General features: G+C 42.1%; 1 protein-coding gene across 1 annotated transcript in view; it reads right to left on the bottom strand.

Annotated features, from left to right (window-relative positions):
• The window catches only part of LOC119524462 (ankyrin repeat domain-containing protein 26-like), a 224,687-nt gene extending 201,727 nt beyond the window's left edge, over positions 1 to 22,960 (bottom strand). The window contains exon 1 of the mRNA XM_037823152.1: positions 22,856 to 22,960. The gene's annotated coding sequence lies outside the window, so the exon portion shown is untranslated. The remainder of the gene's footprint in view (positions 1 to 22,855) is intronic.
• Positions 22,961 to 25,578: the final 2,618 nt, after the last annotated feature.

The following is a 25,578-nucleotide window of genomic DNA, read 5'->3' as shown; positions in this document are numbered from 1 at the left end:
TCATCAGAGCTGTCCTGTGTTCACTGTCATAGACGTTCAGCTGGCACTTTCTCTCTACCAGGAGAGTTACCACTTCTGCATGGCCATTGGCACAGGCCAGATGCAGAGCGGTCCTATAAAAGGGAGAGGACTTTTTAGGAACTTATAGTCACTATCTCAAGATGTACAATTATTAGTGTATTCGTAAACATTAAAGAGCATATTACTCCTATGCCTTCAAAACAAAGACATTTTCTTCTGAAGTTTAATATTTGTTAGTGCATATTACTTACTACATTAATGAAAGAGCATGGCTTTTGGATTCAGCCCAACTTGGGTTGGAATCCTATTTTAACTCTGTGACTGAGTAGCTATCAGCCTTTCTGTGCTTCCACTTCCTTATCAGTAAAATGGGGAGAAAAATAGTAGTTATCTCACAGGACACCAGTGTGATGCTTAAATCAGAATCTGTACAAAGTCTTTATAACAGGTCCTGGCAGAAAAAACAGCCTAATAAATGTTAGCTAAAATTATTATTCCTACTGAACAATGATAACATTTCAACTAAGTAAAATGATACAATTATACTTATTTTTCAGGTACATATTAAGAATTAAAGAAAAACTGTATTTCCATGATTCAAAGATGCTCATTTTCTCACATTTTAATAGCTCTGACATTGGAATGCAACTTAACATTCATGATGTCTTACAACCATAGTTAGCTGCATTTTAAAAAAATTCTTATTGATACATAAAACAATGGGACATCTTCAGTGGGACATCTCAATCCACAGTGCCTTACATTAAGAGAAATATGGTGGAATACAATTAGAAGTCAATAACCATCAGAGACTTAGAAAATTCACAAATACCTGGAGGTTAAACAACACACTCCTAAACAATCAGTGGGTTAAAGAAGAAATAGCAAGAGAAATTGCTAAATATATAGAGACGAATGAAAATGAGAACACAACATACCAAAACCTATGGGATGCAGCATAACCAGTGCTGAGGGGGAAATTTATACCACTAAACACATACATTAAAAAGGAAGAAAGAGCCAAAATCAAAGAACTAATGGATCAACCAAAGAAGACAGAAAATGAACAGCAAACCAATCCTAAACCAAGTAGAAGAAAAGAAATAACAAGAATTAAAGCAGAAATAAATGACAGAGAATAAAAAAACAATAGAGAGGATAAATATCACCAAAAGCTGGTTCTTTGAGAAGATCAACAAGATTGACAAGCCCCTAGCTAGACTGACAAAATCAAAGAGAGAGAAGACCCATATAAACAAAATCATGAATGAAAAAGGTGACATAACTGCGGATCCTGAAGAAATTAAAAAAATTATAAGAGGACACTATGAACAACTGTATGGCAACAAACTGGATAATGTAGAGGAAATGGACAATTTCCTGGAAACATATGAACAACCTAGACTGACCAGAGAAGAAATAGAAGACCTCAACCAACCCATCACAAGCAAAGAGATCCAATCAGTCATCAAAAATCTTCCCACAAATAAATGCCCAGGGCCAGATGGCTTCACAGGGAAATTCTACCAAACTTTCCAGAAAGAACTGACACCAATCTTACTCAAACTCTTTCAAAACATTGAAGAAAATGGAACACGACCTAACTCATTTTATGAAGCTAACATCAATCTAATACCAAAACCAGGCAACGATGCTACAGAAAACGAAAACTACCGGCCAATCTCCCTAATGAATATAGATGCAAAAATCCTCAACAAAATACTTGCAAATCGAATCCAAAGACACATTAAAAAAATCATACACCATGACCAAGTGGGGTTCATTCCAGGCATGCAAGGATGGTTCAACATAAGAAAATCAATCAATGTATTACAAAACATTAACAATTCAAAAGGGAAAAATCAAATGATCATCTCAATAGATGCTGAAAAAGCATTTGACAAAATCCAAAATCTGTTTTTGATAAAAACACTTCAAAAGGTAGGAATTGAAGGAAACTTCCTCAATATGATAAAGAGCATATATGAAAAACCCACAGCCAGCATAGTACTCAATGGTGAGAGACTGAAAGCCTTCCCTCTAAGATCAGGAACAAGACAAGGATGCCCACTGTCACCACTGTTATTCAACATTGTGCTGGAAGTGCTAGCCAGGGCAATCCAGCAAGACAAAGAAATAAAAGGCATCCAAATTGGAAAAGAAGAAGCAAAACTGTAATTGTTTGCAGATGACATGATCTTATATTTGGAAAACCCTGAGAAATCGATGATACAGCTACTAGAGCTAATAAACAAATTTAGCAAAGTAGCACGATGCAAGATTAATGCACATAAGTCAGTAATGTTTCTATATGCTAGAAATGAACAAACTGAAGAGACACTCAAGAAAAAGATACCATTTTCAATAGCAACTAAAAAAATCAAGTACCTAGGAATAAACTTAACCAAAGATGTAAAACACCTATACAAAGAAAACTATATAACTCTACTAAAAGAAATAGAAGGGGACCTTAAAAGATGGAAAAATATTCCATGTTCATGGATAGGAAGGCTAAATGTCATTAAGATGTCAATTCTACCCAAACTCATCTACAGATTCAATGCAATCCTAATCAAAATTCCAACAACCTACTTTGCAGACTTGGAAAAGCTAGTTATCAAATTTATTTGGAACGGGAAGATGCCTCAAATTGCTAAAGACACACTAAAAAAGAAAAACGAAGTGGGAGGACTTACACTCCCTGACTTTGAAGCTTATTATAAAGCCACAGTTGTCAAAACAGCATGGTACTGGCACAAAGATAGACATATAGATCAATGGAATAGAATTGAGAATTCAGAGATAGACCCTCAGATCTATGGCCGACTGATCTTTGATAAGGCCCCCAAAGTCACTGAAGTGAGTCATAATGGTCTTTTCAACAAATGGGGCTGGGAGAGTTGGATATCCATATCCAAAAGAATAAAAGAGGACCCCTACCTCACACCCTACACAAAAATTAACTCAAAATGGACCAAAGATCTCAATATAAAAGAAAGTACCATAAAACTCCTAGAAGATAATGTAGGAAAACATCTTCAAGACCTTGTATTAGGAGGCCACTTCCTAGACTTTACACCCAAAGCACAAGCAACAAAAGAAAAAATAGATAAATGGGAACTCCTCAAGCTTAGAAGTTTCTGCACCTCAAAGGAATTTCTCAAAAAGGTAAAGAGGCAGCCAACTCAATGGGAAAAAGTTTTTGGAAACCATGTATCTGACAAAAGACTGATATCTTGCATATATAAAGAAATCCTACAACTCAATGACAATAGTACAGACAGCCCAATTATATAAAATGGGCAAAAGATATAAAAAGACAGTTCTCTGAAGAGGAAATACAAATGGCCAAGAAACACATGAAAAAATGTTCAGCTTCACTAGCTATTAGAGAGATGCAAATTAAGACCACAATGAGATACCATCTAACACCGGTTAGAATGGCTGCCATTAAACAAACAGTAAACTACAAATGCTAGAGGGGATGTGGAGAAATTGGAACTCTTATTCATTGTTGGTGGGACTGTATAATGGTTCAGCCACTCTGGAAGTCAGTCTGGCAGTTCCTTAGAAAAATAGATATAGAGCTACCATTCGATCCAGCGATTGCACTTCTCGGTATATGCCCGGAAGATCGGAAAGCAGTGACACGAACAGATATCTGCACGCCAATGTTCATAGCAGCATTATTCACAATTGCCAAGAGATGGAAACAACCCAAATGTCCTTCAACAGATGAGTGGATAAATAAAATGTGGTATATACACACGATGGAATACTACATGGCAGTAAGAAGGAACGATCTCATGAAACATATGACAACATGGATGAACCTTGAAGACATAATGCTGAGCAAAATAAGCCAGGCACAAAAAGAGAAATATTATATGCTACCACTAATGTGAACTTTGAAAAATGTAAAACAAATGGTTTATAATGTAGAATGTAGGTGTGATGGTTGGGTTCATGTGTCAACTTGGCTAGGTGGCCTAGCTGTCTGGTCAAGCGGGCACTGGCCTGACGATTCCTGTGAGGCTATTTGAGGCTGGTTGGTTTGTCGGATCATCAGTCAATTGACTGCAGCTGACTGATGATTCATCAAGGGGCGTGCTTCCACAGTGAGAGAATGCAATTGGCTGGATTTGGTCCGGGTGATCAGTTGGAGGCTTATAAGCCGGACAGTTAGAGAACCTTCACTTCTTCTTCAGCTGCTCAGTGAAGCTTTTCCTGGGGAGCTCGTCGAAGTTGCCAGTTCGTTTCCTGAGGAGTTCGTCAAAGTTGTCGGTTCGTTTCCTGAGTTCTTCAAAGTTGCCGGTTCGTTTCCTGAGGAGTTCGTCAAAGTTGTCGGTTCGTTTCCCGAGGAGTTCGTCGGACGTCTTCCTTGGAGTTGACAGCTTGTTGACGGCTCTGCAGAATTTGGACTCGTGCGCTCCCGCAGTTGCGTGAGTCACTTTTACAATTTGATAATAAGAGACATCTCTCATTGATTCTGTTTCCAAGGAGAACCCTAACTAATACAACTTGGTACCGGAAGTGGTTCTTGAGAAACGGAATCTTAAAATGGGCTTTTACAACTTGTTTTCTACTCTGATTAGATTCAGAGGCACTAATGACTCTATTTCCAATAATCAAGAGGGTACTAAGAGTCCATGGCAGGAGTTGGCAAAGGAAATACGCAAAATAGCACCATTTGATTCTCCTAATTGTGCTCTAGTACGAAGCGAGGCTCTGGGTGACAGCGTTTTCGACACTTTCACAGAGTTTTGCAGTATTAAGAAGTATAATGATGTTGGCTGGCTGCTCTTAGATACTTTGGATACAGTTGTAAGAGAAAGGGATGAGCTAAAGGCTTCAAATTCAAAACTTGAATGCCGTATGACAGATGTAAAGAGTTCCATCTGTGCCCTGAAAGAAAATCTTATTTCCTGTGCCCGCAGACTGGAGGTTTCTGAAAATCAGACGCAGTCTCTTATTGTGCGAGTAGCACATTTACAGCGTAAACTAAAATCTCAACCTCTCAGGGTGTCTGCTGTTAAAGTAAAGGCATTGATTGGAAAAGAATGGGACCCAGAAACTTGGGATGGAGACATATGGATTGATAATAATGACAGTGAGGACATTGGAACCCTGGATTCTGCTGGGTCATTGTTAGATTTACCTGTAGAGGGCTGTCCTGGGGAAACAGCTTCTCTGCCTCCAGTCTGCCCTAAGGAGCCTGCCACGCAACTCCTACCTAAGGAGATTGACCCTTCAATGCCTGCTAATCTTGTAATCACCTCCCCTGAGGAAGCAGCCCTCACTCTTTCGTCTGGAGAGACTAATCCTGTTTTAAGAGATGAAAATGCAACAGAGTGCCCTGAGGTGAATGGCTTGAGAGATAATTCTAACTCTTTTCATGACCCACCCCCACCACCAGTTTTTGCTTCAAGACCTATAACTAGGCTCAAGTCCCAACAAGCCCCAAAGGGTGAGGTACAAAGTGTGACCCATGAGGAAGTACGCTATACTCCAAAAGAACTGTATGAGTTTTCCAACTTATACAGACAGAAACCAGGGGAATATGTGTGGGAATGGATATTGAGAGTGTGGGATAATGGTGGAAGGAATATAAGGTTGGATCAGGCTGAATTTACTGATATGGGCCCACTAAGCAGAGATTCTGCATTCAATGTTGTAGCTCGAGGGGTTAGAAAGGGTGTTAACAGTTTGTTTGGGTGGCTGGCTGAAACATGGATCAAAAGGTGGCCGGCATTACCAGAAGTTGAAATGCCAGAACTGCCCTGGTATAATGTGGAGGAGGGGATTCAAAGGCTTAGAGAGATTGGAATGTTAGAGTGGATTTATCATGGAAAACCTGCTCACACAGCCCTGGAATGTCCAGAGGACACACCTTTTACCAGGACTGTAAGGAATAAATTTGTGAAACTAGCTCCATCATCCCTGAAGAGCTCTGTAGTCGCCCTTCTCTGTAGGTCAGATATTACTGTAGGAACTGCTGTCACTGAGCTGGAATCCTTAAACACAATGGGGATAATCGGGTCCCGAGTCAGCAGAAGCCAAGTGGCTGCAGTTAATCGCCACAGACAAGGTGGACAGGGCTACCATAATGTAAAACAGGCTCAAAGTAGCAATCAAAATAATATGACTCGCAGAGACTTATGGCGTTGGCTAGTGGATCATGGAGTACCAAGTAGTAAAATAGATGGGCAATCGACTAAATTCTTGTTTGAACTATATAAGCAGAAGAATTCTAGGCCACGTGAACAAAAATCTCCCTTGAATTACAAAAACAGAGAGTCACGGCCCCTTAATCAATTCCCAGACTTGAGACAGTTTACAGATCCAGAGCCTCTTGAATGAAGGGAAGGCCGGGTACCCTTGGAGAAGGACCCTGTCACACTGCCAAAAATTTACACTGTTAATCTTCCTCCCAGCCTTCCCCAGGGGGACCTACGGCCTTTTACCAGGGTGACTGTGCATTGGGGAAAAGGAAATGATCAGATATTTCGTGGATTATTAGACACTGGGTCAGAAGTGACATTAATTCCCGGAGACCCAAAACGTCACTCTGGTCCACCAGTCAGAGTTGGGGCTTATGGAGGTCAGATGATTGATGGAGTTTTAGCCCAGGTCCGTCTCACAGTGGGTCCAGTGGGTCCCCGGACCCATTCTGTGGTTATTTCCCCAGTGCCGGAATGCATAATTGGAATAGACATACTCAGCAACTGGCAGAATCCTCACATTGGTTCCCTGACTCCTGGAGTGAGGGCTATTATGGTGGGAAAGGCCAAGTGGAAGCCACTAGAGCTGCCTCTGCCTAGCAAAGTAGTGAACCAGAAGCAATACCGGATTCCTGGAGGGATTGCAGAGATTAATGCCACTCTTAAGGACTTGAAGGATGCAGGGGTGGTGATTCCCACCACATCCCCATTCAACTCTCCTATTTGGCCTGTGCAGAAAACAGATGGGTCTTGGAGGATGACTGTGGATTATCGTAAGCTTAACCAGGTGGTGACTCCAATTGCAGCTGCTGTCCCAGATGTGGTATCATTGCTTGAGCAAATGAACACATCCCCTGGTACCTGGTATGCAGCTATTGATCTGGCAAATGCTTTTTTCTCAATTGCTGTCAGCAAGGACCACCAGAAACAGTTTGCATTTAGCTGGCAAGGCCAGCAGTTTACATTCACTGTGCTACCTCAGGGTTATATCAACTCTCCAGCCCTATGTCATAATATTGTCCGCAGGGATCTTGATCATTTCTCCCTCCCACAAGACATCACACTGGTCCATTATATTGATGATATCATGTTGATTGGACCTAGTGAGTAAGAAGTAGCAACTACTCTAGATTTGTTGGTAAGGTATTTGCGTGGCAGAGGATGGGAGATAAATCCAACAAAAATACAAGGCCCTTCCACCTCAGTAAAATTTCTAGGTGTTCAGTGGTGTGGGGCCTGTCGAGATATTCCTTCTAAGGTGAAGGATAAGCTGCTGCATCTGGCCCCTCCTACAACCAAAAAAGAGGCACAACGTTTAGTTGGCCTCTTTGGGTTTTGGAGACAACATATTCCTCATTTAGGTGTGCTACTCCGGCCCATTTACCGAGTGACTAGAAAAGCTTCTAGTTTTGAGTGGGGACCGGAGCAAGATGAGGCTCTGCAACAGGTCCAGGCTGCTGTGCAAGCTGCTCTGCCACTTGGACCATATGATCCAGCTGATCCAATGGTGCTGGAAGTGTCAGTGGCAAATAGAGATGCTGTTTGGAGCCTTTGGCAGGCTCCTATAGGAGAATCACAACGCAGGCCCTTAGGATTTTGGAGTAAAGCTTTACCATCCTCTGCAGACAACTACTCTCCATTTGAGAAACAACTGTTGGCCTGCTACTGGGCCTTGGTAGAGACAGAACGCTTAACCATGGGCCACCAAGTTACCATGAGACCTGAGTTACCTATCATGAGCTGGGTGTTATCTGACCCACCAAGCCATAAAGTTGGGCGTGCACAGCAGCACTCCATCATAAAATGGAAATGGTATATACGAGATAGAGCTCGAGCAGGTCCTGAAGGTACAAGTAAGTTACATGAGGAAGTGGCCCAAATGCCCATGGCCCCCACTCCTTCCACCTTACCTTTTCTTGCCCAGCCCACAGCTATGGCATCTTGGGGAGTTCCTTACAGTCAGTTGACTGAGGAAGAGAAGACTCGGGCCTGGTTTACAGATGGTTCTGCACGATATGCAGGTACCACCCGAAAGTGGACAGCTGCAGCACTGCAGCCCCTTTCTGGGATATCCCTGAAGGACAGTGGTGAGGGGAAATCCTCCCAGTGGGCAGAACTTCGAGCAGTACACCTGGTTGTTCACTTTGCTTGGAAAGAGAACTGGCCAGAGGTGCGTCTGTATACTGATTCCTGGGCTGTTGCTAATGGTTTGGCTGGATGGTCAGGGACTTGGAAGGAACATGATTGGAAGATTGGTGACAAAGAAGTCTGGGGAAGGGGTATGTGGATACACCTTTCTGAGTGGGCAAACAACATGAAGATATTTGTGTCCCATGTGAATGCTCACCAGAGGGTGACTTCAGCAGAAGAAGGTTTTAATAACCAAGTGGATAAAATGACCCGTTTGGTGGATACCAATCAGCCTCTTTCCCCAGCAACTCCTGTCATTGCCCAATGGGCTCATGAACAAAGTGGTCATGGTGGTAGGGATGGAGGTTATGCATGGGCTCAGCAACATGGACTTCCACTCACCAAGGCTGACCTGGCCACAGCCACTGCTGAGTGTCCAATTTGCCAGCAGCAGAGACCCACACTCAGTCCCCGATATGGCACCATTCCTCGGGGTGATCAGCCTGCTACCTGGTGGCAGGTTGATTACATCGGACCACTTCCATCATGGAAAGGGCAGCGATTTGTTCTTACTGGAATAGACACATACTCCGGATATGGGTTTGCCTTCCCTGCACGACATGCTTCTGCCAAAACTACAATACGTGGACTTACAGAATGCCTCATCCACCGTCATGGTATTCCACACAGCATTGCTTCGGACCAAGGAACCCACTTCACAGCAAATGAAGTGAGGGGATGGGCACATGCTCATGGAATTCTGTGGTCTTACCATGTTCCCCATCATCCAGAAGCAGCTGGGTTGACAGAACGGTGGAATGGACTATTGAAGACTCAATTACGGCGCCAACTAGGTGGCAATACCTTGCAGGGCTGGGGCAGTGTTCTCCAGGAGGCTGTGTATGCTCTGAATCAGCGTCCACTCTATGGTGCTGTTTCTCCCATAGCCAGGATTCATGGGTCCAGGAATCCAGGGGTGGAAACAGGAGTAGCACCACTCACTATCACTCCTAATGATCCACTAGGGAAATTTTTGCTTCCTGTCCCTGCAAGTTTAAGCTCTGCTGGTCTACAGGTCTTGGTTCCAAAAGGAGGAGTGCTTCCACCAGGAAACACAACAATAATCCCATTGAACTGGAAGTTAAGGCTGCCACCTGGCCACTTTGGGCTTCTTATGCCTCTGAATCAACAGGCAAGTAAGGGGATTACTGTACTGGCTGGGGTGATTGATCCTGACTATCAAGGGGAAATAGCACTGCAACTACACAATGGAAGTAAAGAAGAGTTTTCCTGGCATACAGGAGATCCCCTGGGGCGTCTCTTAGTACTACCATGCCCCGTGATTCAAGTCAATGGAAAACTGCAACAACCCAATCCAGGCAGGACTACCAATGGCCAAGAAACTTCAGGAATGAAGGTTTGGGTCACCCCACCAGGCAAAGAACCACGGCCAGCTGAAGTGCTTGCTGAGGGTAAAGGGAACATGGAATGGGTAGTGGAAGAAGGTCGTGATAAATATGAACTACGGCCACGTGACCAGTTACAGAAACGAGGACTATGATGATATGAATATTTCCTCCTCGTTTTGTGATGATTATGTTTGTATCTGTCTGTGAAGAAAATATTTTTGCTTTCTTCTCTGTTTTATCCCCTTATCATATGGCATAAGCTGTAACGTTCATTTTGAAGATATGGTTTTAGGTGATGTGTACGACTGCCAAGTTGACAAGGGGTGGACTGTGATGGTTGGGTTCATGTGTCAACTTGGCTAGGTGGCCTAGCTGTCTGGTCAAGCGGGCACTGGCCTGACGATTCCTGTGAGGCTATTTGAGGCTGGTTGGTTTGTCGGATCATCAGTCAATTGACTGCAGCTGACTGATGATTCATCAAGGGGCGTGCTTCCACAGTGAGAGAATGCAATTGGCTGGATTTGGTCCGGGTGATCAGTTGGAGGCTTATAAGCCGGACAGTTAGAGAACCTTCACTTCTTCTTCAGCTGCTCAGTGAAGCTTTTCCTGGGGAGCTCGTCGAAGTTGCCAGTTCGTTTCCTGAGGAGTTCGTCAAAGTTGTCGGTTCGTTTCCTGAGTTCTTCAAAGTTGCCGGTTCGTTTCCTGAGGAGTTCGTCAAAGTTGTCGGTTCGTTTCCCGAGGAGTTCGTCGGACGTCTTCCTTGGAGTTGACAGCTTGTTGACGGCTCTGCAGAATTTGGACTCGTGCGCTCCCGCAGTTGCGTGAGTCACTTTTACAATTTGATAATAAGAGACATCTCTCATTGATTCTGTTTCCAAGGAGAACCCTAACTAATACAGTAGGGGAACTAGCAGTAGAGAGCAATTAAAGAAGGGGGAACAATAATCCAAGAACAACAGATAAGCTATTTAACGTTCTGGGGATGCCCAGCAATGACTATGGTCTGTTAATTTCTGATGGATATAGTAGGAACAAGTTCACAGAAATGTTGCTATATTATGTAACTTTCTTGGGGTAAAGTAGGAACATGTTGGAAGTAAAGCAGTTATCTTAGGTTAGTTGTCTTTTTCTTACTCCCTTTTTATGGTCTCCTTGAAATGTTCTTTTATTGTATGTTTGTTTTCTTTTTAACTTTTTTTTCATACAGTTGATTTAAAAAAGAAGGGAAAGTTAAAAAAAAAAAAAGAGAAAAACAAGGAAAAAAAAAGATGTAGTGCCCCCTTGAGGAGCCTGTGGAGAATACAAAGGTATTCGCCTACCCCACCTCCATGGTTGCTAACATGACCACAGACATAGGGGACTCGTGGTTTGATGGGTTGAGCCCTCTACCATAAGTTTTACCCTTGGGAAGACGGTTGCTGCAAAGGAGAGGCTAGGCCTCCCTATATTTGTGCCTAAGAGCCTCCTCCCGAATGCCTCTTTGTTGCTCAGATGTGGCCCTCTCTCTCTGGCTAAGCCAACTTGAAAGGTGAAATCACTGCCCTCCCCCCTACGTGGGATCAGACACCCAGGGGAGTGAATCTCCCTGGCAATGTGGAATATGACTCCCGGGGAGGAATGTAGACCTGGCATCGTGGGATGGAGAACATCTTCTTGACCAAAAGGGGGATGTGAAAGGAAATGAAATAAGCTTCAGTGGCAGAGAGATTCCAAAAGGAGCTGAGAGGTCACTCTGGTGGGCACTCTTATGCACACTTTAGACAACCCTTTTCAGGTTCTAAAGAATTGGGGAAGCTGGTGGTGGATACCTGAAACTATCAAACTACAACCCAGAACCCATGAATCTCGAAGACAGTTGTATAAAAATGTAGCTTATGAGGGGTGACAATGGGATTGGGAAAGCCATAAGGACCACACTCCACTTGTCTAGTATATGGATGGATGAGTAGAAATACAGGGGAAGGAAACAAACAGACAAAGGTACCCAGTGTTCTTTTTTACTTCAATTGCTCTTTTTCACTCTAATTATTATTCTTGTTATTTTTGTGTGTGTGCTAATGAAGGTGTCAGGGATTGATGTAGGTGATGAATGTACAACTATGTAATGGTACTGTAAACAATCGAAAGTACGATTTGTTTTGCATGACTGTGTGGTATGTGAATATATCTCAATAAAATGAAGATAAAAAAAGAAAAGAGAGAGAGGGAGAGAGGGAGAGAGAGAGAGGGAGGAGAGAGAGAGGAAGGAGAGAGAGAAAGGAAGGAAGGAAGGGAGAAAGAAAGAGGGTTGGAGGATAGACAGACAGCACAAGCAAATGACTCAACTCCAAATAGAAATTCCAAGATCCATGAGTGTATTAATTTTAACTGCAAAAGATGTAGCAGGTGGTTGGTTGGAAGTGGACATGTCCTGTATTTTATTTGAGGCTATTTGAATGTACTTGAGGGATGTTCTACTTTAAAAAAAAAAAAACGTGTTATGGGGAAAGAGGTCTGAAATAAAACAACAAAAGGAATTAAAAGGATAAAGTAATTGTTACTTTGGTTTTCAAGAAACTTTAACTCAGCCAAAGGAAACTCAGAATTTAAATGATTAGGTATAGCTCATTTTATTCAATATTTAGAAGTATACAATGTATGTAAGTCATGTATTTCCAACAATTAATACTAATATTTAATGTTGTTATAAATTTTTAGAAGGCAATTAAAGGCTTTTTACAATTTCTTACTTTCAGAAATGCTTTTGCATGAAGGGAGAGAGGAAGAACTTCAATTCACATTAAGTCTTAATACTTCAATGTTAAATTTCTCAACTTGCTCAGACTAGGCAGGTAAACTTGAAGTTTTTAAGGATAAAAAGATCCTGATGGAAAAATCTGTCTGCTGTATAACAAGTGTTGAGGCTATGTTTGATGAAAAAAATAGATGCAAGAATGGCTCAAATAATGGATAAATACAGTTGGAGAACACAATATTTTTAAAGAAAACTTTATAAATTAAAGCAATACTTTTGCAATAGGAATAATCATTTATATTTTCTACTTTTTATTTTTTATTTTCATAAGGACACAGCTAAAATTTTATAAGCACAGACAAATACTATGATTAACCTATAATCAATTACATATATGTAATTAGTATATATAACTAAAAATGTGTATATAATAATATGTACACCTAACACAATCTAAGGCAGAAGACACCAATCCTCAAAAAAATTCCAAAATAATTAATAAAACTAGAAGATTATTTTTGCCTATGTGAGACTCATATTCCTATTCTTTCCAAATATGATTTCATTATTAATAAGCTTTAACTAGAATTATATACCAGTATTCTTATATTAGAAAACACAAATAAGAAAAAAGGAAACAAAATTCATTTATAATACAAAGGCCCAAAATATCTCATTTTGTGCATATTTTCTGGCTAACACAAGACTATAGTCTGTGTTACACATACTCAAACTGATCTTTTTTTTCCTAATTTAATGATCCACTAAAGTACATCTTTGAATGTCAACAAATATCTGTATCTGTGGTATCTTTAATGGTTGTATTCTCATTTCATCCTATAGACATAGTGCAATTTATTTATAAAATGTATATATGGAATCTTAATATATTGCTATTTTAAGCAGTGCTGAGAAAACAATTGTACTTTACATTTCTCTAATTATTTCCTAAAGCTATTTTAATATAAATGGAACTGACAACTAATAGGGTATATGTATTTTTAAGATGTGATACTTGTGCAAATCACCTAGTTGAAAAGTCACAAGACACCTAACTTCCAGCAGCAGTATAAGTACCCATTCTTCCTCATCCTCATAAACCTTGTGGGAGGAAAATGGTATTTCATTCCTCTTTTACATTAAATTTATCCTGTTATCAGGGGCTCTAAATATTTTTTCCTATATCCACTGGCCACTTGTAGATCTTCTGTGAAAAAGTACTTTGCCCTTCCAAAGAAGATATACAAATGGCCAACAAGCACATGAAAGATGCTCAACATCATTAGCCATTAGGGAAATGCACAACAAAACCACAAAGAGAACTTCTGGGGAAGATGGCAGAGTAGGGAGCTCCAGGACTCACTCCTCCAAAACAGCTCATGGACAGGCCAGAACTGTCTCAAACAACTATACCAGCACTCTGGAGGCCAGGGGAATGCTGTACAGCATCCAGGAAAGAGACTGAGAAACTGTGGTAAACAACTGTGAGTAACTGGCTCCATCGCAGATGCCAGCACTCATTTCCACTCTCTAGTTGAGCTGCCTTGGGTCCAGTCCCTGGCTGGCTGCTGCAGAAGAAGAGGGAAGTGGAAATCCCCTTCCCTCAAGAACAGGGGCAGCCGAGCACAGATCACAGCTTTTGACCTGTGAGTCCAGATTGCTGGGTCCCAGCTCTGAACTGAAGTTTCCACCTGCCTGAACAGGGACAGCACAACCATTTTTTCAACTGATCTCCTATCAGGGGCAGAGGTGGCATAGGTTTAAAGACACAGAGCCTCCTTAGGGATGTGGAGAAGTTTTCTGAAGGGTATCATTTGCCGGGCAGGCCAGGAAAGTGCAACTTTGGGGAGACATCAAAAAACCTTCAGAAGCTTTCATGACCCTCTCCCCAGGTCTTTTTGGAGCTGGTCTATGCCCCCTTCATGGGTCCCTGATCCTATTTTGGCTGGGCAATACTGACTTGGGAGCAGGCTGACCTTCCTCCCAGGCAAAAGCAGCTAGGGGCAGTAAAAGGAGTATAAAGAAAACTATAGAAGCAAAACAAAAACAAATACAACAGATCAAAATTCCCAGAGAAAGAACAGAGGAAAGGAAGCTTTCTCTTGGGTGTGAAACAATTGCACAAATGATGTAATTTTAAAAACTGTACCGCAAACTTCTGAGAAGATAACAGAATAGGGAGTTGCAGGCCTTACTCCTCTTCCAAAAATAGCTAGTAGACAGGCAAAAACTGTCCAGAACAATTGTTCTGAGGCTCCAGAAACCAGTGGTGTATTGCACAGCATCCAGGGAAGATCAGGAAAGAGAGACTGAGAAACTGTGGTGAAAAACCATGAGTAATGAGTAACTTGTTAGGCTGTGGCCCCTTGCACCCATCTCCCACCATCAAGGCAACCAGCTTCAGATCAACCTGGTCCTTGCCTGGAGGGCAGCTGCAGACTGGGAGGGCCCTAAATGTCCTCTTCCCCAAGAACAGAGGGAAACCTGGCCCAGTATCCAGTTACTGGTTATGTCCTGCTGCTTTAGCCCATCCTGAACAGGCACCACTGGGCCACTGTTTCAACCCACATCAGAGACAGAGCCACCAGAGGGCTAAGAATACTCTGCCTTCTTAGGGCTGTGGGGAATATGTTGCCAAAGAATGCCAACCACTGGACAGGCCAGGAAAGCACAGCCTTAGGGAACTGGAGGAAAAGGCTTTTTGGAGGCTTTCCTAACCCTCTCCTCAGGGCACTTTGAACTGGTCTGAGCCCCCAGCATGGGTCCCTGGCCCTGTTTTGGCTCAGAAATACTGACAAACTAAGGGTCACCTAAGACCCTTAACACAAACCCTATCAACAACAAAAAGAAAAGACCGAGAAATCAACTTTCAGAATAATCTTGTCAAGATAATCAGACAGCCATATATCAGCAAAATTTAGAAGCCATATGAAGAAACAGAAAGATATGGACCAAAGGAATAAATTAGAAAGTCAGAGGAGCTACAGAATTTGGAACAACTAACCAAAGATGTTCACACAAATCTAAACCAATTCAAGGAGGAGAAGGAAAATAAGGCAAAAGAGATAATGGGTATTAAGAAGACACTGGGTGGAGTGATGTCATCAACATGGCAACACAAACAGCTATTGAAAACTCCTCTCCAGAAAAAAAGGACAATTCTGAATTGTTTGAAACTCTAGAGGAGGATATACACTGGAGAAGGACCCAGCAGATGGCTTCTGTGTGAGACCAAAGGAAGTGATGTTTATTTGGTGCAAAATCTGTATTTTCTGTAGCATGCTATATAATTTAACTTGTATGGTCAGTTTACTGAAATTCTATAATTACATGAAACTTTGATTGGGAGTGAGATCTTGTTGGTTTATACAGGTTAGCATGAAGCCCTGATACAACCCAGAGTAATTTGGGTAGAGAATAAAAAGTATTTGCAAAGCCCCCTCAAGGGACTGAGGGGAAAAGTGGAAATATTAAACTTCCCCAGATAGGGAATTCCTGATATTCTTGCAAGCATTGGGGACCACCAGCTTAGTAGGCTAAGACCTACTAAGTGATTGAGAAAGTCTTTTGGACCAAAAGAGAAATGAAACAAAATATAATTTTAGTGGCTTGGACATTTCAAATGGAGTTGGGAGGTCATTCTGGAAGTAACTCTTATGCATTATGTTCAGTATCCTTGATTCTTGAAGGCAAGTGTAAAATTTTATAGCTTTTATGGTGTGACCATGTGATTGTAAAAACCTTATGGCTCACACTCCCTCTACCCAGTGTATGGACAAATGGGTAGAAAAATGGGGACAAAAAGTAAATGAATAATACAGGGGAGGAGGGTTATGGGATGCTTTGGGTGTTCTTTTTACTTTTATTTTTATTCTTAATTTTATTTTTCAGAGTAACAAAAATGTTCAGAAATTGACTCTGGTGTTCAATGCACAACTATATGATGATACTGTGAACAACTGTTTCACACTTTGGATGATTATATGGTGTGTGAATATGTTTTAATAAAAATTAATTAATTAATTTTTAAAAAGCTGACAGGAAAGAATCAGTGAAGTTGAAGACAAAACACTTGAAATGAGTCAAGCTGAGAAGCAGGGAAAAAAGAAAAAAAACATCAAAGGGGTAAAAGCACATGATCATATTGATTGATGCAGAAAAGGCATTTGACAAAATCCACCAAGCATCCTTTCTTGATAAAAACACTCCAAAGGTGGGACTAGAAGGAAACTTCCTCAGTATGATAAAGGGCATACATGAAAAACCCACAGTTAACACTGCAGTCAACAGTGAGAGATCAAAAGCTTTCCCTCCAAGATCTGGAAGAAGACAAGGATGCCCACTGTCACCACTGTTATTCAACATTGTGCTTGAAGTTCTAGCCAGAGTAATTAGACAAGAAGTAGAAGAAATAAAAGGCATCTAAATTGGAAAGGAAGAAGTAAAAGTTTCACTATTTGCAGATAACATAATCCTATATTTAGGAAGTCCCCAAAAAATCCAAACAAAGCTACTACAGCTAATAAACAAGCAATCTAGCAGGATACAAGATCAGCACACAAAAATCAGTAGTGTTTCTATACACTAGTAATGAGCAATCTGAGGAGGAAATCCATTTATCAAAAAAAAAAAAATTCTATTTACAACCATAACTAAAAGAATCAAATACTAGGAATAAATTCAACCACGGATGTACAGGACCTGTATTCAAAAAATTACAAAGCATTGCTAAAAGAAATCAAAGACCTAAATATATGAAAGGACTTTTCATGTTCTTGGATTGGAAAACTAATTATCATTAAGATGTCAATTCTACCCAAATTGATTTACAGAGTCAGCACAATCACAATCAAATCCCCAAAAGCATACTTTGAAGAAATGGATAGGTCAATTATCAAATTTATTTGGAAGGGTAAGAGGCCCTGAGTAGCCAAAAACATCTTGAAAAAGAAAAATGAATTTGGAGGAATCACATTTCATGACTTTAAAGCATATTACAAAGTTACAGTGGTCAAAACAGCATAGTACTGGATAAAGACAGACATATTAATATCAATGGAACCAAACTGAGAGTTCAGAATTGGATCCACACATTTATGGCCAATTGATTTTTGACAAGACTTCCAAGTCTACTTAACTGGGACAGAACAGTCTCTTTAACAAATGGGTCAACAAAAAGAAGACCCCTATCTCACACCTTGTACAAAAATTAACTCAAAATGGGTCAAAGTCCTAAATATGAGTCAGGATCATAAAACTCCTATAAGAAAATGTAGGAAAGCATCTTCAAGATCTTGTGGTAGGCAGTGATTTCTCAGACTTTATACCCAAAGCACAAGCAAACGAAAGAAAAAATGAGATAAATGGGACCTGTGCCAGTTTGAATATATTGTGTCCCCCAAATGCCATTATCTTTGATGTAATCTTGCATGGGCAGATGTTATCAGTATTGATTAGATTGTAATTCTTTGAGTGTTTCTTTGGAATGTGCCCCACCTAGCTGTGAGTGATGACTCTGATTGCCTAATTTCCATGGCAGTGTTGCTCCACCCATTCAGGGTGGGTCTGAGTTGATCAGTGGAGCCATATAAATGAGCTGACATAAAAGAAGGAACTCAGTGCAGCTGTGAGTGATGTTTACAAGAGGAGCTACAGCTAAGAAGGACACATTGAAGAAAGCACAGGAGCTGCAGATGAGAGACAGTTTGAAGACAACCATTGAAAGCAGACTCTTGCTCCGGAGAAGCTGAGAGAGGACAAATATCCCAAGTGCAACTAAGAGTGACATTTTTGAGGAACTGCAGCCTAGAGAGGAACATCCTGGGAGGAAGCCATTTTGAAATCAGAACTTCGGAGCAGACCTCAACCATGTGCCTTCCAAGCTAACAGAGGTTTTCCAGACACCATTGGCCATCCTCCAGTGAAGGTAGCCAATTGCTGATGTGTTACCTTGGACATTTTATGGCCTTAAGACTGTAACTGTGTAACCAAATAATCCCCCTTTTATAAAAGCCAATCCAACTCTGGTGTTTTGCATTCTGGCAGCATAAGCAAACTAGAACAGATTTTGGCACGAGAGAAGTGGGGTGCTTTTGCTGCTGAGTTTGCAAATACCAAACATGTTGGAATGGCTTTTTAAATGGATAAGGGGAAGATTCTGGAAGAATTGTGAGGAGCTTGATAGAAAAGGCCTAAACTGCTTTGAAAAGACTGTGGAAATGTGGACTCTAAAGATACTTCTGATGAGGACTTGAACAGAAATGATGAATGTGTTGTTGTGAACTGGAAGAAAGGTGATCCTTGTTTTAAAGTGGCACAGAATTTGGCAAAATTGAGTCCTGGTGTCAGACAGAAGGAAGAATTTGAAAGTAACAACCTGGAATACTTAGCTGAGGAGATCTCCAGACTATGTGTGGAGGATGTACCCTGGCTTCTCCTTGCAGCTTACAGTAAAATGCGAGCAGAGAGAGATAAACTTAGAACTGAACTCTTGGGTTCAAAGAAACCAGAAGCTGATGGCTTGGAAAATTATGGGCTTCCAGGGGGTGGAATCCTGAAGCTACAGCCCAACATGAGGATGTAACCAAACATGGAACACAGCCACCACTTCAGTACAAGCCAAGATTGGAAAAGGAGCTAAGCAGAAAGGATTTGTGGAAAGTCCTATTGTCTGATGGCTTTGACCCCTGTGTGCCTCATGCAAAACCAACAGAATTTTTGTGAGATCTTTATAGACAGAGCCACTGCCAGTCTGGACTGGAGGGGACAGACAAGGAACAAACTGAAGGAAAAATTTCTTCAAAGGCAGAGCCATGGAGGTTGAGGTCTGGAGTCAAGAAGCCTTGGGCTAGGAGAGTGGCACAGCCCACATGCATGGAAAGGGTGAGTTTGCCCTGGAGGTCAAGGGTGGGCCTTCTGCCTCAACACTCAGGAAATGTTCAGCCACCCCAAGCCCCAAAGAGGGTGGAGCACATTCCCAGGGAATTGGGGAGAGTCTGGCTGCCACCACACTGTTCTGAAGGGGTTGAGAATGTGCCCTGGAGATGGAAGGGAATCCGGGAGCTGCCCCAATATTTGAAGAGGGTGGGGCCAAGAAGGTGGTCTCCCCAATGTGTGGATACGTTGGAGCACTCACCCAAGCATTTGGAGAGGAAAGGGCTGCCACAAAGTCCCCTAGGAAGGGTTAGACTCCCGCTCTCTCAAGCCCCAAGGATGCAACCTCATTCTGTTAATGACTCTCAGACTTTGAAATCTAATGGAGTTTATCCTGAAGGTTTTAGGAACTGTTTTGGTCCTGTTAACCATTTTCTTTACTGTTTCTCCTTATGGCAATGGGAATGTTTATCCTATGAATGTCCCTCCTTTGTATATTGGAAGCACATAACTTATTCTAAGTTCACAGATCCACAGCTAGAGGGGAATTATGCCTTAGGACTGACCACACCTATAATTGATTTTGATGGGATCTTGTACTTAACTATTGTTACTGAAATGATTTAAGATTCTGTGATATTGTTGTGGGATGAATGTATTTTGTATATGGAAAGATAATGTCATTTTGGGGTCCAGGGGGTGGAATGTGCCAGTTTGAATATATTGTGTCCCTCAAACGCCATTATTTTTGATGTAATCTTGTGTGGGCAGATGTTATCAGTGTTGTTCAGATTGTAATTCTTTGAGTGTTTCTTTGGAATGCGCCCCACCCAGATGTGGATGATGACTCTGATTGGATAATTTCCGTGGCTGTGTTGTTCCACCCATTTGGGGTGGGTCTGAGTTGATCAGTGAAGCCATATAAATGAGCTGACATAACAGAAGGAACTCAGTGCAGCTGTGAGTGATGTTTACAAGAGGAGCTACAGCTAAGAGGGACACTTTGAAGAAAGCACAGGAGCTGCAGATGAGAGACATTTGAAGATGGCCATTGAAAGCAGACTCTTGCTCCAGAGAAGCTGAGAGAGGACAAATATCCCAAGTGCAACTAAGAGTGACATTTTTGAGGAACTGCAGCCTAGAAAGGAATATCCTGGGTGGAAGCCATTTTGAAACCAGAACTTCGGAGCAGAAGCCAGCCACATGCCTTCCCAGCTAACAGAGGTTTTCCGGACACCATTGGCCATCCTCCAGTGAAGGTAGCCAATTGCTGATGTGTTACCTTGGACATTTTATGGCCTTAAGACTGTAACTGTGTAACCAAATAAATCCCCTTTTATAAAAGCCATTCTATCTCTGGTGTTTTGCATTCTGGCAGCATTAGCAAACTAGAAAAGGACCACATCAAAAACGAAGACTTTTGTGCTTCAAAAGACTGTGACAAAAATGTGAAAAGGCAGCTTACCCAGTGGGAGAAAATATTTGGAAACCACATATCTGATAAGGGTTTAATATCCAGAATATATGAAGATATCCTACAACTCAACAACAAAAAGACAAACAACTCAATTTAAAAATGGGCAAAAGACTTGAATAGACATTTTTTCAAAGAGGAAATGGCTAAAAAGCACATAAAAATGCTAAACATCACTGGCTATGAGGAAAATGCAAATCAAAACCACAATGAGATATTTCACATCTACTAGAACAACTGCTATTAAACAAACAGAAAGCTACAAATGCTGGAGAGGATGTGGAGAAATAGGAAAACTTACTCACTGCTGATTGGAATGTAAAATAGTAAACCCACTGTGAAGACACTTTAGTGGTTCCTCAGGAAGCTAAGTATAGACCACGATATGATCCTGCAATCCCATTACTAGATATATACTCAGAAGAATTGAAAGCAAGAACATGAATAGACATTTGCATACTGATATTCATAGTGCATTATTCACAACTGCCAAAAGATGGAAACAATCGAAGTGTCCATCAACTGATGCATGGATAAACAAAATGGGGTATATATCTACAATGAAATATTATTCAGCAGTAAGAAGAAATGAAATCCTGATGCATGTGATAACATGGATGAACCCTGAGGATATTATGTTGCATGAAATAAGCCAGACACAAAAAGATAAATATTGTATGATCTCACTAATATGACCTAAATATAATGAGTAAACTCATGTGTTAATATCTAGAATATAGGTTATCAGAAGATAGTGAGGGTAGAAAATGGGGAGCTGATGCTTAATTTGTGCAGAATTTTTAATAAGGTTGATCAAAAATGTTTGCAAACAGATAGAGGTGATGGTAGCACATTATTGAGTATAATTAACAGTGCTGAATCATGTGTGTGACTGTGGTTGAAAGGAGAAGTTTAGGGTCATGTATATTCATGAGAAGGAAAGCTAGAGGATAAAACATGGAATTGTATAACCTAGTGAACTCTGTTATGGATGATGAAGGTGGTTAATAGTACAAATATAAGATGTTCTTCCATGAAGTAGAACAAATATACGTTACTATTACAAGGTGTTGATAATAGGATGGTATATGGGAAAAGATACACCTAATGCAAGCTTTGGACTACAGTTAACAGTAATATTTTAATATCTTCCATCAATTGCAACAAAATTAACACACATGCTAAGTGTCAATAATAGGGAGGTATAAAGGATATGGGGTTTTGCTTTTTGGAGAAATGAAAATGTTCTAATATTGATTAGTAATTAAAGCACGATGACTCTGCAATTATACTGAGCGCCATTGATTGTACAGGTTGGATGGGTTATATGGTATGTGAATAAAACTGCTTAAACAATTGTACCACATCTTTAGGGCAAGAAACAGATGTTTCCTTCTAAACCCCCCTAAAGGACAGATATGCACAGGTATAGCTGTTAGTGAATACCTGTGCATAAAATAGATATTGGATTGTATTGGAAGAATTTTTAGCCCAGAAGTTGATATACTGTGGGAATTATTTCTCCCATCATGCAGTTTTCTGAAACGTATTTCATTAAACATGTGTACATCATTATACAGACAATTTCATTTCTTTCTATTGACACTTGGTTAAATCACTTCAACACTGGTACTCTCTAAGGGATTTGTGAGTGCAAAAGGATTTGTACTGGTTCTTGTTGCTCCTGAAGACCCGTTGGGCGCCAAACCCCAGGTAAAGTTTCCAAGTCCTAGGCACTCGGGCTCTTCAGACGGAAGGAGCTGAGCCTCTCGGTTTGATGGCCGCTTGCGGGTAGCCCCTGGAAAGATAAACTATCGGAGGACGCCCCTCGGGTGACAGCCTCACAGGAGATGGCTTCTAGGGAGGCAGCTCCACACGTTACTACCTCTCAGGGGACCGGCCATCGTGGGACAGACGGCTCCAGGCTGCACCCCGCCTCCCCCCAGACCCTTCCCGCCGGCCCATCCTCGCCCTGCCGCGGGGCCCCCATCACCTGTTCTTTTTGTCCTTGTCATTCACGCCATTTTTTCCGAGCAACAGGATCTGCTGCACTTTGGCCACTTTGCCACGACTGGCGGCCTTGTGGATCTTGCCAAGGTCCCGGTCCCGGAGGAGGTAACCCGACCCGTCGGCCCCGCAGAGGCTGCGGGAGCTCCGCGACGGATCGATCTGCCTCCTCCCCAAGCCGAAAATCCTCTTCATCGCTGAGGCACCGGCTCCGGAGACACCTCAGCTGTCCCTCGGCTTTTCGCCGTCCCCCGAGCCCAGAACCAGTGCTAGAGGGGACCCCACCCAATCTCCGTCACACAGACACACAGGGAACATCAACACCTCTTGGCCGAGAATAACTGGCCAAACGGTTGACTAACGGAAGTGCACATGCGCGCGCGCCTCAGGAGCCGGCGTCCGTGCGCGTGCGCGCGCGCGCCTCAGGAGCCGGCGTCCGTGCGCGTGCCGATGTTTGCCATGAGGCTGCCTTTAGCTCCGGCTTGTGTGTCCTGAGGGCCCCCTCCAACCCCAGCGCTGTCCGTCGTGTGTCTTCCAACTCCTTCCTTCCCTCTCCGGGTGGGATTTGGGCACCTCTGCTTCTTGTTTTGTGTGTCTCTTCTTCCCCTATTCCTAGCCCTCAACTTTGGTCTCTGATCCTTCCAAGGTTGGAGCAGGGAAGGAGAAGAGGGATAAAAGTTACAGGGTATGAAAGATATTGCTTGACTCGCGCTGATGTAAACTGACCTTGGAATCTTTTGGTCATGCAAGGTGTTTTTCAGGGACTTACTGCCCCAACCTCAGCCTTTATGACGACCACTCAACCACAGATCCCTTAAGAGAGACCAATGTCTCTTGTGGTCAGCTGCTAGGAATGCTCCTCAATTTTCAACCCACAGTGCATCTCCAGTCTTTTCTACTGTGGTTGACTTGCTTTCTAGGAAGTCCTCTTTGGAAAAGACTCTCTACAAAGCTCAGAGAAAACACTTGCACATCCTTTCCTTCAACAGAATCTGGGAGCTTGGGCCATTCCCAAAGCAGGCCTCCATCCTCACTCCCCAGTCCTAGTCACAGCATCTCAGCTTAGACTCTTTGTCAGGAATGGGTCCAGCACCATGCTCTGTGCCCAGGAGGGGATTTCAGGTCAAGTACTCTTTGAAATCCTATTCATTGCACGTGAAGTGAGAGGCACAATTCCCGCCACTTCTACATGACCCAGCTACTCCCTCTAAGGAATTTCTCCTCCATTTCCAATTATTCCCTCAGCCTTTCCAAACCCTTTTATAGGATGGAGGTAAGTGGTGATCTAAGAGCGCAAAACCCGTTCTCAGGCATTTCTCTTGCAAGTTTTTTTTTTGTTTGTTGGTTTGTTTTTTTTGGCTTGGTTGGCCTAGAACCCCTTGATGGAATGTGTAATATTTGGGACCCGAGATGGAAAGAGGACAGAAAAAAGTCCCGATATAACTCCCTGCCAAAGTTATAAACTGCAAAAGAATCCATAAAATAGTGTTCTTCTTTTAAAGTATATTTGAACAAGTGTCTAAGTGAAGAACTTAAAAAAAATCTCCAAATCATAGAACTTAATGAAAACAACAGTAAGAAATAGAAGTGATTTACAGGACCTCAGATTAATCAAGAAAAAATTTTTCTCCTGAAATGATCACAGAAGTGCCTCTAGAAATCAAATTATCATAAGATAACTTAAAGCTTACAGAGCAATGTTATTGAGGGACTGCTTTTCTAAAAAAGAAAATAGCGAGAGGCGGGGCAAGATGGCAGACTGGTGAGCTGTAAGTTTTAGTTACTCCTCCAGGAAAGTAGGTAAAAAGCCAGGAACTGCGTGGACTGGACACCACAGAGCAATCTGTCTTTGGGCATACTTCATACAACACTCATGAAAACGTGGAACTGCTGAGATCAGTGAAATCTGTAAGTTTTTGCGGCCAGGGGACCCGCGCCCCTCCCTGCCAGGCTCAGTCCCGGGGGAGGAGGGGCTGTCAGCTCCGGGAAGGAGAAGGGAGAACTGCAGTGGCTGCTCTTATCGGAAACTCATTCTACTGATTCAAACTCCAACCATAGATAGACTGAGACCAGACACCAGAGACTCTGAGAGCAGCCAGCCCAGCAGAGAGGAGACAGGCATAGAAAAAAAACAACACGAAAAACTCCAAAATAAAAGCAGAGGATTTTTGGAGTTCTGGTGAACACAGAAAGGGGAAGGGCGGAGCTCAGGCCTTGAGGCAGCATATGCAAATCCCGAAGCAAAGCTGATCTCTCTGCCCTGTGGATCTTTCCTTAATGGCCCTGGTTGCTTTGTCTATTAGCATTTCAATAACCCATTAGATCTCTGAGGAGGGCCGTTTTTTTTTTTTTTTTTTTTAAATCCTTTTTTCTTTTTCTAAAACAATTACTCTAAGAAGCCCAATACAGAAAGCTTCAAAGAATTGCAATTTGGGCACGTCAAGTCAAGAGCAGAAATAAGAGAGCTCTGAGACAAAAGGCAATAATCCAGTGGCTGAGAAAATTCACTAAACAACACAACTTCCCAAGAAAAGGGGGGTGTCCGCTCACAGCCACCATCCTGGTGGACAGGAAACACTCCTGCCCATCACCAGCCCCCATAGCCCAGAGCTGCCCCAGACAACCCAGTGTGACGGAAGTGCTTCAAATAACAGGCACACACCACAAAACTGGGCGTGGACATTAGCCTTCCCTGCAACCTCAGCTGAT

This window comes from Choloepus didactylus, assembly GCF_015220235.1.
Source record: "Choloepus didactylus isolate mChoDid1 chromosome 11 unlocalized genomic scaffold, mChoDid1.pri SUPER_11_unloc1, whole genome shotgun sequence".
NCBI lineage: Eukaryota > Metazoa > Chordata > Mammalia > Pilosa > Megalonychidae > Choloepus > Choloepus didactylus.
Note: the sequence above shows the minus strand (reverse complement) of the source record. Positions and strands in the feature narration are given on the sequence as shown.